The sequence below is a fragment of the Anas platyrhynchos genome, chromosome 2, assembly GCF_047663525.1.
Source record: "Anas platyrhynchos isolate ZD024472 breed Pekin duck chromosome 2, IASCAAS_PekinDuck_T2T, whole genome shotgun sequence".
Lineage (NCBI taxonomy): Eukaryota > Metazoa > Chordata > Aves > Anseriformes > Anatidae > Anas > Anas platyrhynchos.
In genome coordinates, this window is record NC_092588.1 from 73,405,288 (window position 1) to 73,419,260 (window position 13,973).

The following is a 13,973-nucleotide window of genomic DNA, read 5'->3' on the forward strand; positions in this document are numbered from 1 at the left end:
CCCTGACCCTACCTCAGAAACCATTAACAATGACTCCTTTCACACTTCTTCAGGGAGAACAAATCCTACGAGGAGTGGCTGAGGGAGCTGGGTTTGTTCAGCCTGGAAAAGAGAAGGCTCAGGGGTGGCCTTATCGCACTCTACAGGTATCTTAAAGGAGGCTGTAGCGAGGTGAGGGTTGGTCTGTTCTCCCACGTGCTTGGTGACAGGACGAGGGGAAATGGGCTGAAGTTGTGCCAGGGGAGTGTAATAAAAGACTGAGTCCCAAATAGGATTGCAATTAAAGTTTACAGTTTATTAAAAGAATAGAGGTAAGCAAACATTGCTGGGTGTGCCGGGAGTCTCTGCTCCACCAAGACACACACAGGTAACATCAGACGGCTGTTTTTTATGCTCCTAGGCTAACACATATTCATTACTACTTCTAAAAAAAGCAGGGTTATTATAATAAATTCCCAGAATCCAAACCCTCCCACTGGCACATGCGTATCAGTCTCTGGTGGTCTCTCTGGGGGTCTCTCGTGCTGAAGGCTTGTAGTCTTCCTCCCAGGCTTTTTCCTTGTCCTCCTCCTTTGTCCGTCTTGGCTGGATGTCAGAGACTTGTGCAGAGTCCCAGGCAAGCTTTATCTTTTAGTCATCTTTCAGCTTTTCCCTTCTCCTTAATCTCTTGGCCACATATCAGAGACTTACATAGTGTCCCATGCAATAGTCATAATAGTTAGCAGTTATTCTGAAACCCCTTTGTTCTCTTATCCCCTATTGACACGAATTGCTGGACAATTCCTTTGCAAGATACAAGAACTATATACATTAACCATTCTGTTTTTCTTAGACTTGTATAACTACAAGGGTATGTAACACAGAAGGTCACATTTCATCATACCATGCAGCCCTAGCATTGTTCCATATGGACACGAATCAGATGAACACATTTCACAGGAAGTTTAGGTTGGATATTAGGAAGAACTTCTTTACTGAAAGGGATGTTAGGAATTGGAATAGGCTGCCCCGGGAAGCGGTTGAGTCACCATTCCTGGATGTCTTTAAAAGATGTTTAGATGTAGAGCTCAGTGATATGGTTTAGTGGAGGACTTGTTAGTGTTAGGTCAGAGGTTGGACTTGGTGATCTTGGAGGTCTCTTCTAACCTAGATGATTCTATGATTCTGTTGCAGTCTCCCAGCTCAGAGCCAACCACCTATTAGTCTGGCGCAATGGATTTTTGTGTTCCTTGCACTAGCTGTTCCTTCAATTCCTCTTCAGATACAAGAACACACATCTCTTTCATGCTTCTTTGGGAGTAAACAAGCCAGGATAGATGAAAGCCTCTTTCTTCAGGTCAATAAGCATACCTGCCTGTGGTTTTGTGGTGGTTCCGCTCGAGTGGGCAGCCGAGCTCCACCACAGCCGCTCTCTCACTCCCCCTCCTCAAAGAGGAACAGGGAGAAAATATGATAAAAAGGGCTCAAAGGTTGAGGTAAGGACATGGAGATCATGCAGTAATTATTGTAATGGGCAAACCAGACTCAGCATAGGGAGACAGTAAGATTTATTACTTATTACTAACAAGCTAGAGAAGTGAGAAACAAAGGAAAGAAACCAAAAGCACCTTCCCTCACCCCCATCCACCATCTTCCACCTCCTCCCCCTGAACGGTACAGGGGAAAGGGGGAATGGGGGTTATGGTCAGTCTACAGCGCTTCTTCTCTGCCACTCCTTCTTGGTCACTCTCGCCCCCTGTGCTGTGGGGTCCCACCCACGGGATGCAGTCCTTGATGAACTGATCCGGCGTGGGCTTCCCACAGGCAGCAGCTCTTCCAGAGCTGCTCCAGATATGGGTCCGTACCACGGGGTCCATCCCTCAGGAGAAAACTGCTCCAACCTGGCTCCCCCACGGGCAGCAGCTCCTGCCAGGTCACCTGCTCCTGCGTGGTCTCCTCTCCACGGGCTACAGGTCCGGCCCGGAATCTGCTCCGGCAGGGGTCTTCCACAGGCGGCAGCCTCCATCGGTACAGGGCCACCTGCTCCACCGTGGTCTCCTCCACGGGCTGCAGCATGGAGCCCTGCTCCACCGTGGTACTCCGTGGGCTGCAGGGGGACATCCTGCTTCACCATGGTCCTCACCACAGGCTGCAGGGGACTTCTGCTCCGGTGCCTGGAGCACCTCTCCCCCTCCTTCTACACTGACCTTGGCGCCTGCAAGGCTCTTCCTCACTCCTCTCACTCACCCAGCTGCTGTGTGGCGCAGCATTTTTTTCCCTGTCTTAAATATGCTCTCACAGAGGCACAAAACAATATCACTTATTGGCTTGGCTCTGGTCAGCAGTGGGGCCCTTACCAAACATGGGGCAGTTTCTAGATCGTTCTCACAGAAACCACCCCTGTGGCCCCCTGCTACCAAAACCTTGCCAGGTAAACCCACCAGAGCAAGTCTTTCGGTGAAGAAATTTTTTGCAATAACCAACCGAAACCTCCCCTCGTAAAACCAAAGGTTTTTTGTTCTTGTCTTGTCACTTGGGGCTTGGGAGAAGAGAGCGATCCCCACCTCTCTGGAGCCTCCTTTCAGCTTCCTGTAGAGCACAGGAAGGTCTCCCCTGAGCCTCCTTTTCTCCAGGCTGAACAACCCCAGCTCCCTCAGCCACTCCTCACCAGACTTGTTCTCTAAACCCTTAACAAGCTTCAGAGCCCTTCTCCGCACACGCTCCAGCACCTCGAGCTCTTCGCTGAACACAGTGCTCGAGGTGCGGCCTCACCAGAGCCGAGCACAGAGGGACAACCGCTTCCCTAGTCCTGATGGCCACTCTATGTCTGATACAAGCAAGCTGTAGAGATATTTATATGCATATATATTCAGCACTAGTACATGTTCCTTGGAACACTGGTCCAACTCTTTTCAAACCCCGTAAATTGATGGTTTCCTCAAACTGGCACTGACGCTTCAGCGGGATCCTCTAAATCCCATGTTACTGCTTCTGCTTCCTAAGCAGGTGACAGAAACTCCTAACCGGAGAGCAGAGGAGTTGTAGTTCTGTATCCAGGAAATATTTGGAAGTTTGGAAGATGCTTCCCTTGCTCAGCTGCCATCCCTATGTTCATCAATCACCCGATCTTTTGCCTTCCAGCAAAAGTCTTGATGCAGTTCTTAAGGCAAGTTCTTTCTGAAAATCCTCAGCCACCTCTGTGCACACCAAACCTTTCATGGCACTGTGCAATGCGCGGATGGCAGCGATAAATCAGGTTGTGGAAGGAATGGCAACGTGTGGGGAGGGACTTTTCAGGTGGCTTCGCGCTGTTTCGCAGGTCCCTGAATTAGAGCTAATGAGGAAACAAGTGGTAGAAACAAAACCTTGAGGGAGGCGTGGATAAAGAATTGGCTACAGTGTTAAAGAGGACCTTTGGGCAGTGGGCAATTGCTGGCTGGCTCCAGGCGCGTGTCTGAGGGTCTCTGACCAACTGTATGATAGATTCGGGTGCGTGGACAGCACGTGGGGCTACGGGGAGAGGACATGTAGTAGTGAAAAAGGGCAATAAACGCCTCCTGTTCAAAAGCCATCAGGAGTCTGTGTCTTGCGTCCCTTCAGCAACACAAAGATTTGGCTCCAGATCCAAAATGTCATGTATTTGGCAATTTTATTTATGGTAGCACTCCCCACCCCTCCCATCTGCTCTTTTCCCTTCCCTCCCCTCCCCTCCCCTATGCTCCCTGTCCCGACACTCTGTTACACTCCCCTCCCCTCCCCTCCCCTCCCCTCCCCTCCCCTCCCCTCCCCTCCCCTCCCCTCCGCTATAATACCCTCCCCTCCCCTATACTACCCTACACACCCCTATACTACCCTACACACCCCTACACTCCCCTCCCCTCCCCTATACTACCCTACACTCCCCTCCCCTCCCCTATACTACCCTACACACCCCTACACTCCCCTCCCCTCCCCTATACTACCCTACACTCCCCTCCCCTCCCCTATACTACCCTACACACCCCTACACTCCTCTCCTCTATACTACCCTACACACCCCTACACTCCCCTCCCCTATACTACCTTACACACCCCTATAATCCCCTCCCCTATACTACCCTACACACCCCTATACTACCCTACACTCCCCTCCCCTCCCCTCCCCTCCCCTATACTACCCTACACTCCCCTATACTCCCCTCCTCTATACTACCCTACACACCCCTACACTTCCCTCCCCTATACTACCTTACACACCCCTATAATCCCCTCCCCTATACTACCCTACACACCCCTACACTCCCCTACACTCCCCTACACTCCCCTCCTCTATACTACCCTACACACCCCTCCCCTCCCCTCCCCTCCCCTCCCCTCCCCTCCCCTCCCCTCCCCTCCCCTCCCCTCCCCTCCCCTATACTACCCTACACACCCCTACACTCCCCTCCTCTATACTACCCTACACACCCCTACACTCCCCTACACTCCCCTCCCCTCCCCTATAATACCCTACACTCCCCTACACTCCCCTCCCCTATACTACCCTACACAACCCTATACTACCCTACACTCCCCTACACTCCCCTCCTCTATACTACCCTACACACCCCTACACTCCCCTACACTCCCCTCTCCTCCCCTATACTACCCTACACTCCCCTACACTCCCCTCCCCTAGACACCCCTACACTCTGCTACACTCCCCTCCCCTATACTACGCTACACTCCCCTTCGCTACACTACCCTACATTACCCTATGCTCCCCTCCCCTATGCTCCCCTACGCTCCCCTCCCCTATCCTACCCTACACTCCCCTAAACTCCGCTGTCCTACACTACCCTATACTCTCCTACGCTCCCCTCCCCTCTACTATGCTACACTACACTACACTACACTACACTACACTACACTACAGTACACTACACTACACTACACTACACTACACTACCCTCCCCTCCCCTCCCCTCCCCTCCCCTCCCCTCCCTTCCCTTTTTTTTCTTCCCTCCCTTCCCCACCCCTCCCCTCCCCTCCCTTCCCTTCTTTTTATTCCCTCCCCTTCCCTCCCCTCTTGTCTTCTTTCTTTCAGGTAAGTTCAGATCGCTTCAGCCGTTCTCGTAGCTCATATCCCTGGCTGATTCACTGGAACCCATCAGCAGCAACCAGAAGCGCTCCAGCTGCTTTGTCACTAGTTGAGCAACAGTCTCCAACTGGGAATCGCTGACTTCGTTGTGTGGCTCAGACAGGTGCCTTGCAGTTCCACCCTGGCCTGGACGTGTCCTCTTGCTGTGTCCCCACCTACATCGCAGTTCTGCTTAGAAGCAGCAGCAGGCTTTTGAAGATGTCCCACTCCTTCCATTTTCAAAGGTTTAGCTTGGCTAGCCGGGTGGTGTCTGTCTATAGAAGACAACAAAGAGATTTGGGTTAGAAACAGCTAACTGAGTAGTTCCTTTCCACAAGGGCAAGGAATATTTACCCGTTCCTAATGGAGGCTGCAGTGTCAGAGATAACGACAGGTCCTTCCGAGAGCTTTGAAATATCCCTTGGGGATGCTGAGTCCAGAGGACCAGAGCAAACCTGTACACCGTGGAATAACTCGGAATGACTTCCTAGCAGAAGCATGTGTCCGATACGGCTTCAGCTGGTTGCAGTGTTCTTCTTCACCTAATACCTAAATTCAGATAAGAGGTCTCAATGCAGATGGAAAGATTGAGAAATAGAGAAATCACTGATGTGCTTTGAGAACTTCTAAGGACTGAGAACTAAAGAAATCCAATGTTGTAACATTAAGGATCGGTTAGAAAAGTAAACGTTAAAAACAAGTAAAGGAGAAGAACAAGTAAGCTTTCTTAAAGTATCTACTGTATTTAAAGGATCTTTAAACAAGTAAAGAAGTAATGAAATATATACGCAGAGAGATAGATAGAGAGATAAGATATGCAGAAACCTAAGAAACTGCTGCTCAGGTTAGCTTCTTGCTCTCTTTTCTAAAAGTCCTAGTGAATACAGCATCTGTGTGCGTTACAAGCATTGCCCTCAGTCCAGCACAGGTACACACGAGAGGACAGCCTGCAGGTTGCGGAGGCAAAGCAACTGCTCTGGCTGGATGTGAAGAGCCAAGACAGAAGTTGCTGTCAGGGAAAAGATACACAGAGGGGATGAAAAAGACGGAGTGTGCTTCCGACCTTCACAACTTCTAAGCAAGCGGAGATGAGGTTGTGGAAGAACCAAATAAGCTGTTGATCTAGAAGCAGCCTGAAGATTGCCCTTAAGCAGGGCCTTGCATTCTTCATTTTTGTAGCATTGCTTGCCTTCAAGTGCACGATCATGATTTGATTAACTTTCTACCACTACAGAAATGCACCGGATTCTTTCACAAAACTTACGGGTGGTAATTGGAAATACTGGTCAGCATTCTCTGTTTCCTTCGTCATCCCAATTCTCTTTTGGCCTGTGAAGCTTTTCAGATCAGAGGAGAAGATCCGCTGTAACACGGAGTTTTGGATCCTGCAAAGGAAACGAAGAATCCTACTGACAACTCTTTTCAACCTCACCTGCAACCATCTCAGAAAAGAATACCGAAAGAATGCCGCTTTATCATGGGAAGCATACATTTGAGCATAGGTGTCCTATAGCTGAAGCGAGGTTAAGCAGGTTCCAAACAAGGGGAAGGAGCACACCCATAAGCATTTCCATTAAGCCGTGTTTGCAAACAAATGGTTTAAAGACTTAGGTTTTCTTACAAGTGAAGAATGAAAAAATAGAAAGAAAGAAAATTACCCGGACGTACAGTTTTCCTCTAGCTTGCTTTGCTTCTTTCAGAATCTGAGTCTTGAGTGACAATCAGGGAGCAGCATTGTGCAGAAATGCCAAAGCCTCCCCAGCTTGTTGTACCTTCATCAACAAGGGCTTTGATACTGCTGCCTCCTCAGCAACATCAGCCATTTCCTAGGAGAGCTGGTGTCCACCAGGTCAAATAGGAATGGGAAATCCCTCTTGCCACAACTTCACACTCACACCAGAGTTGGCAGGACAGGCCGATGGACAGAGAAGTGTCTGTAAGAGTGTTAGAAAACAGACTTTAGATTTCTGTCAACCCAGGAAAAATTACTTGCTCATCCCTTCAAACTGACCTCTAAGTAGAAGGAGGTGATCCCAAGCTGCATTCCTGACATCTATGCTGCAAAGTCATCCAGTGTGACATGTTACTGTACCAGCCTGTTACGAACAGAAACAGGAGTTTGAGGTTATGCTGTTGGATTAGAATTACGCTCAAAGAGTTAGTCCTTTGGTATGTTTTTGTCTGCAAGTTTTTTCACTGTTTCCCAGACAATGTCTCCAGCAAGCTAGCTGCTTGCTTCATTTGTTCTGTTCCGTTCTGTTTTGTTTTGTTTTCTCAGCAAGGGTTCTTAGAGAAATGAGATTAAAGTGATCATATTGTATGTCCATCCTTCCCTCCCTCCCCTTCGCTTGTCCAGAGCTTTTACCTTGCCCACCAGCTTGAATGAACTCGGTCATAGGCGCAGTTGTGTCCAAGCCATTCTGTTGCTAGACATGTTGTGAAAACAGACAGCTAAGTAGTGGGGAGAGGACGTGCCGCTGTCTGCAGTGTGACCTCAGCGCTTACCAAACAGCAGGGAATACACAGAGAAGGGCGTTAGGAAAACTTCAAGCCCCAGATACATTTTATGTGGAAACCATATTTCCCAAGATAACACTGGACACAACTGCATAATCAAAATGGATTCATTTCTTGGTTCATCCAACTCCTAGGTTTTAGTTTTGAAAAGTTCCTGTCTTGGCTTAAAGCGCTCTTCCAATCTCTATTTCCAGTTACTATGATTTCCTGAAATAGCTCATCCCATTTTTTTCTCTGTACCATCTCCCAGTCTCTTTGTTTTCCTCTCCCCAAGAAACTTAGAGCTGCTCTCTTCATACTTGACAACTAGATATGGAGCTGGATCAGCCAGAAGGAAGTTTCCTTCACACTTTCCGCTTCTTACGGTATCTGGACTCTTACCTTTACTCTTACTCGCCCTTCCTACATTAGCACAAAGAAAGCTGTTTTGGAGATCTGACGTCTTGTTCTCCAGAAGCTACTCTGAATCGCCCTTACGGGAGCTGTCCCACGCTGCGAGCATAAGTCTTGCAGTCTGGCCAGATATTTGCCTTCTAAGTCAATAATCAAACCTGTCAAGTTAAGAACATGTAATTAATGGAAAGGAAATCCTTTTATTTTGATCCCAATTCCCTTTTTTTTTAATTTATTTTTTTTTCTTCTTTATTTTCTAGACCACGAGTGAATCGTGGGAAACCAGCAAAACTCAGGTGAAAAATGGAATGAACAATGTTAAGGTCAGGCAGCTCGCCCACTGCGATTGCTACCCTGAAAGCAGATGGAGTGCATCTTCATACACCACAGCCTGAGACACTACTCGACAGGCCAGCCCATGTGATGAAGTCCATTGCTGTCCTGAATTTTAACATGACAGGGGGACTCTTAAGCCTCTTGTTTATGCTTTAGTACTTGCGGTCTATGGGAGGACCACAGCACACTCTTCTCTGTCTACCCTTATTTGTTGATCGTCCGTAGGAAGAAGAGAACGTGCAGAGGCCCTCACCCGTACATTGGGTCTGTTCTCACTCTGTGCAGCTCCATCATTGAGCAAAGTACGAAACTTGATGCTTCTCTAAGGGCTTTACACAAACTACAGAATACTAAAATGAAACATTCACAACAAAACCACACTGTTTTCCCCAGCCAAGCATCAAAACACTTACAGAAGGGCATGGTCCCTCTCTGTACACCTCAAGGGGAGATCCACAAATCCTCACGTGGTTTCAACACATCCAGCACCCTTCTCTGTCCCTCCCGGCTAAACGTGCCCAGAGGCAGCTGTTCCCAAAGTGCTGTGGTGACATAATTCCCTTCTGTTTCTGAAGTCATCACCGCAGGCGCCTCCCAGTGACGGCACAACACTCTCTGTTGCTAACGCGTCTGTCTCAGAAACAGCTAGAGAAGTACCACTATGCCCAAACTGACTTGAATGAGAGTAGTTCAAAAATTATTCCCTGCTCCCCTACATCTGTGGAAGGTGTGTGATCAATCTTTTCCTTGAGAAAGGACTACAGACCAAAAGAGCTTGATTCTGAGACGTTGCCCGTACTTGGAGAGCAGTTCACCTTTGATTTCCATGTAAGAAAAAAGAAGGTGAAATCAACAATTCCCTTCCTCTGATTTGGGAATAGGAAAGAACCCCAATTCTCCAGGAAGCCTTAAAAAGGAAACTCTGCATTTCTTTGTTAAACACCTTGTTTGATTTCTTTAAAGAAATCTTTCCCAGGACTTTGCAACTGCGGTGGTCTGAATCGGGTGGGCAGCCGAGTTCCACCACGACCGCTCTCTCACTCCCCCTCCTCAAGGGAAAGGGGGAGAAAATACGATGCAAAGGGCTCAAGGGCTGAGATAAGGACGGGGAGATCGCTCAACAATTATCGTGACCGGCAAAGCAGACTCAGCATAGGGAGACAGTAAGAGTTATTGCCTACTACCAACAAACTAGACACGTGAGAAACAAAGGAAAGAAACCCAAAACGTCTTCTCCCCATCTGCCCTCTTCCACCTCCTCCTCCTGAGCAGCGCAGGGAAACAGGGGACTGAGGGCTGCAGTCAGTCCCTGATGCTTTGTCCCCGCCGCTCCTTCTCGCTCCCTCCCTGCCCCTGCTCCCCGCTCCCCGTGGGGTCCCTCCCACGGGATGCCGTCCTTCCCCAGCTGATCCCACACGGGCTGCCCACAGGCAGCAGCTCCTCAAGCACTGCTCCCACACAGCTCCGTCCCACGGGCTCCATCCATCCATCCATCCCCCAGGAGCAAACTGCTCCAGCACGGGTCCCCCACGGCTGGGCGGCAGCTCCGCCCAGACCCCCTGCTCCTGCGGGGGCTCTCCACGGGCCGCAGCCTCCTCCAGGCCACATCCACCTGCTCCACTGGGGGCTCCTCCACCCACGGGGGGGCTGCAGCGTGGAGATCTGCTCCATGGGGGACCCGTGGGCTGCAGGGGGACAGCCTGCTCCACCGGGGGCCTCTCCCTGCACAGCCCGCAGGGGAACCGCTGCTGCCTGCCTGCAGCACCTCCTGCCCTCCTGCTGTACTCACCTGGGGGGCTGCAGGGCTGCTTCTCCTCTCTTTCTCCCTGTGAAGCAGCTTTTTTTGTTATTTTTGTTCTCCTTTCTTAAATACGCTCTCACAGAGGAACAAGCGACATCGTTTCCTGGCTTGGCTCTGGCCAGCAGTGGAGCCGTTATCTAACGTGGGGCAGCTTCTAGATCCTCCTCACAGAAGCCACCCCTGTGGCCCCCTGCTACCAAAACCTTGCCATGTAAACCCAGTATAGCTATCTATTCATGTCTGAGGCTAAAATGGACAGATTCAGAAAAGGGCTTCTGGAAGAGGAAGTAGTAAATTTGGACTCTTTAGATCAGGCAAGTAACAGCAGAAGGTGAGACAACAATTTTTTGGCATCAGAAGTGGCAGGGACCATAGAGCTAGGGTGGGCCAGCTCTCCAAGACACGAACCAAGAGGATGCCAGAAGCCAGGTCCAAATACAACACAAGGAAGAAATTTCTCATTCAACAGGGTGGTAAAAATTTACCCGTGCTCCAAAGAAGCCTGTGACACTATTAAGAGCTACTGAATAGTTGAAGATAACATTTAATTCAGCAGAGAAGAGGGGTATTAAGAGAAGTCTGCTTTCCTAATCGTACTTTTCCTCTAGGAGATGCACATGATCACTGTTGTAAATAGGATACCAGTTGAAACAATCTTTTAGTATAACTCAGTAGAGCTGTTTTCCAATAGCAATTTCAGGAGTGTTTTATTCACAATTAGGTACTCATTATCTGTCATTGATCACTATTCTCACAGGGTATTATCTCTCTTTCTTGGGTGGACGAATCTCAAAACTACAAGAATAAAAAAATAATTTCTATCAAGTCTGCTTCCAAGCTGAAGTTTAAATGTGAATACAAATACATGCAGATATTATTGTGAACAAAACACTCTCCCTCTGGAAATATGTCCATACAGTGGGTAGGAAAGATGTTCATGTGTCACTGGCATATGCAATTATTATTTTTTTGTTTCTTTAACAAAGACTTTATCTATCAAAATTTTGATGTTTCTGTTTGTTTGAACCTTATTCTTCAAGAGCAAAGTGGACATAAAATACAATTGGTCAGAAATAAGTGTCACTTCCATTTGTACCAATATAAATTTACTATAGTTAGATAGAATATACCTATCTAGAATACAGAACAAAATAACTGTTTGTCTTCACTCTTCCTGGGACTATCTATCCTACACCTGATCTAGCAAATCAGCGTTTCATTGCATTTTTCGTCATTCCACACTACAACTCAGCTTTTTGGAGGATGTGGAGCAAATTCTGTCCCCTGAAGGTTTTCTGACTCACAAGAAAATTACCATAATTTATTATTAACAATAATTTTTTAATCACAATTGTAGCATGTTAGATCTATGCTGCAGCATTTGTCTCTTAACATTAAATAGCATATCACAGCAGTGACACAAAAAACTGACAGAGATTTTTTTCTTTTAATTTTATTGACTAATATAAGCAACTGTAATAAAAGGCACCAAAATTAACAGAAAGTATTCTTTCTGAGCTCTAGATCCCATATATTCAAGCAAACAGCAGTAGTTAATTTGCTTGCAATAGCAACAAATGGTAACGCCTAATGTTATTGTGGTTACCAGCTAGAATAGGGGGCTCAAAATGATCTGAGTAGAAGATTGGCAGCTGCAGTTAAACAGTTTTCTACTTTATCTGCTTTGTATTATGAAATATTCTTTGATGTAAGCCTTTCCCCACTGCATATATTTCTGGTATCGTTCTGCTTTTTGCATTTGCAGTAGCAGCAAAGAATATTCATTATTCTGTCTGAGACACTTGAGAATTTGTCTCCTGAATAGCTGTCTTCGTTTTTTTCAGTTACTCATCCATAAATAAAGAAAAATAGGGAAATTCAAAAGAAACCTTCTCAAATCCAACCTCACAGATAGGCTGCTGAGCTAACAAATAATCAATTGCATCACAATCATCACAACTACAAATATTTCTTGTCAAGTACTTCATCCACCTGAAACACCAAAACACAGACCCATGGCACAAGAACTACTGCAGTATTGCACACCATGTAGTGGATAAACACCCTTCTACTTTGACTCCATCAATCCTTCTTTATTTGCTCATTACATTTCCAAGATAGAACATTACTTCTATAATCAGGAAAAGATTATGTCATACAACAAAACCAGAGAAGCCAGGAAAAGCAAGGTGATTTGGTGATCACAAACCTCTCTCTACCCTTATCAAATACCCCATTTCTTGTTCTTTATTACTTTCTTGCTCTATTGTTTCTGCTGCCAAGAAGAACTTTCCCACTTATTTGTCACAGATTTTTCCTGAGATTTTCCTCACTGGTTTCCTCAAAATTGCCTTTCATCATGGGAGATACTTAGCTGAGATTTACCTTTACTGAGACTGATCCAATTGCAGAACCCTTCTGAATTTTCCAAATGAATATTTCTAGCACAAGTGGCATCCCATCACAGAGTTATCTATCCGTATGCCCTCATGTTTATATGTGTTGATCATCACAAAACACTGGTAGCAGTGGTTTGACATCTGTTCCCATGGAAAACTACTGTCTTTCCTGAAGTCCAGGAGAAACTGGTATAACACTGTAAATGGGAGGATTAAGACAGTGCCCTGAAATATAAACTGTGTTAATAATTTCATGAATCAAAATAATGCAAAGCTGGCTTCTGGCACTGAGATATTAAAAGGAGTAAATTCCTTCTATGTCAGTATAATAGGTCAAAAGCATCAACGTAATCTTGCTGCTACTGTACTATCAGCCACAGATATAACTGCAAAGAATTTACTTCAGCCCTGCAAACTCCTCAGTACTGTACAAGCCCTGTGTTTTCACTCTTTGCAGACTCTAGTTCTCTTGACTGCTGTTCTACAGATGACTTATTCTCTCTTTAACGCAATCTTTTATTTATATGCAAAAGGCTCTATTACAACAACTTGGAACAAAGCCTGATTTTGTCAAGTAGTTGATTTAAAGGATTTGCATTTCTAAACGTTCTGTATGCATTTTAATGCACTTAAATAAGAAAAACATCTGTGCATTTCTTTCTTTATTGGGAACTATGCTTGGCAAACAATCATTACAATTATAAGTAGCATACCATTAAGCATATGGTTAAATGACAACATATTTGCTTATTTCAAGATCAATCCACTTGAAACACTTTTTTATATTAATATTCATAAATCAAAGTTTTATAATTAAAACTACCTATACAATAATTCTTTGCCTCATGAGAAAATGCATGACCATTGCATTTACAGTTGTGCACAAAGTTAGTTTCTTGGCACAGTTCAACATTCCACTTGGCCTCTTGCTCAAGGAAACTTTTGTTAAATTCTGACAATCTCAGATATTGTGCCTGGAAAATAATTACACCTCTTCTGTATGAATTTGATGAGATCCCATCTTAACTGTAGTATGTACTACTGCAGTTCTTGCTAGCTGATAATGAAATATCACAATCCTCAAACGAAAGATCACAGAATCACAGAATTGTGGTTGGAAGGGACCTCCAGAGATCATCGGGTCCAACCCTGCCCCGCCAAAACACATTCCCTAAAGCAGGTTGCCCAGGTAGGCATCCAGACAGGCCTTGAATATCTTTGGAGAAAGATATTGTATCAATATATGCAATATCTTGCCTTCCTACAGTTTTCTTTTACTTACAGGATACAAGACAAACAACAGGCAGGAAAGCAGGCTTTATCATATGAAAAAGAAACTGGGATACAAAATTTAGAGGCTTAGGTCTTTTATTCCTTCTTAGTTTTGTTACAAAAGAATATAAATTCTGTTTTTACTGTGAAAAATGCCTGCATAAAAATCACAGTTCTT

At 46.1% G+C, this 13,973-nt stretch overlaps 1 long non-coding RNA gene across 1 annotated transcript; it reads right to left on the reverse strand.

Moving 5' to 3' along the window:
- Positions 1–6,740: 6,740 nt before the first annotated feature.
- LOC140001722 (uncharacterized) lies at positions 6,741–8,138 on the reverse strand. Its single transcript, XR_011807223.1, has 3 exons — positions 7,976–8,138; positions 7,089–7,173; positions 6,741–7,011 (listed from the first exon to the last, which is right to left on the reverse strand). It is a non-coding gene; the product is annotated as an uncharacterized lncRNA (long non-coding RNA).
- Between the last annotated feature and the right edge of the window lie 5,835 nt (positions 8,139–13,973).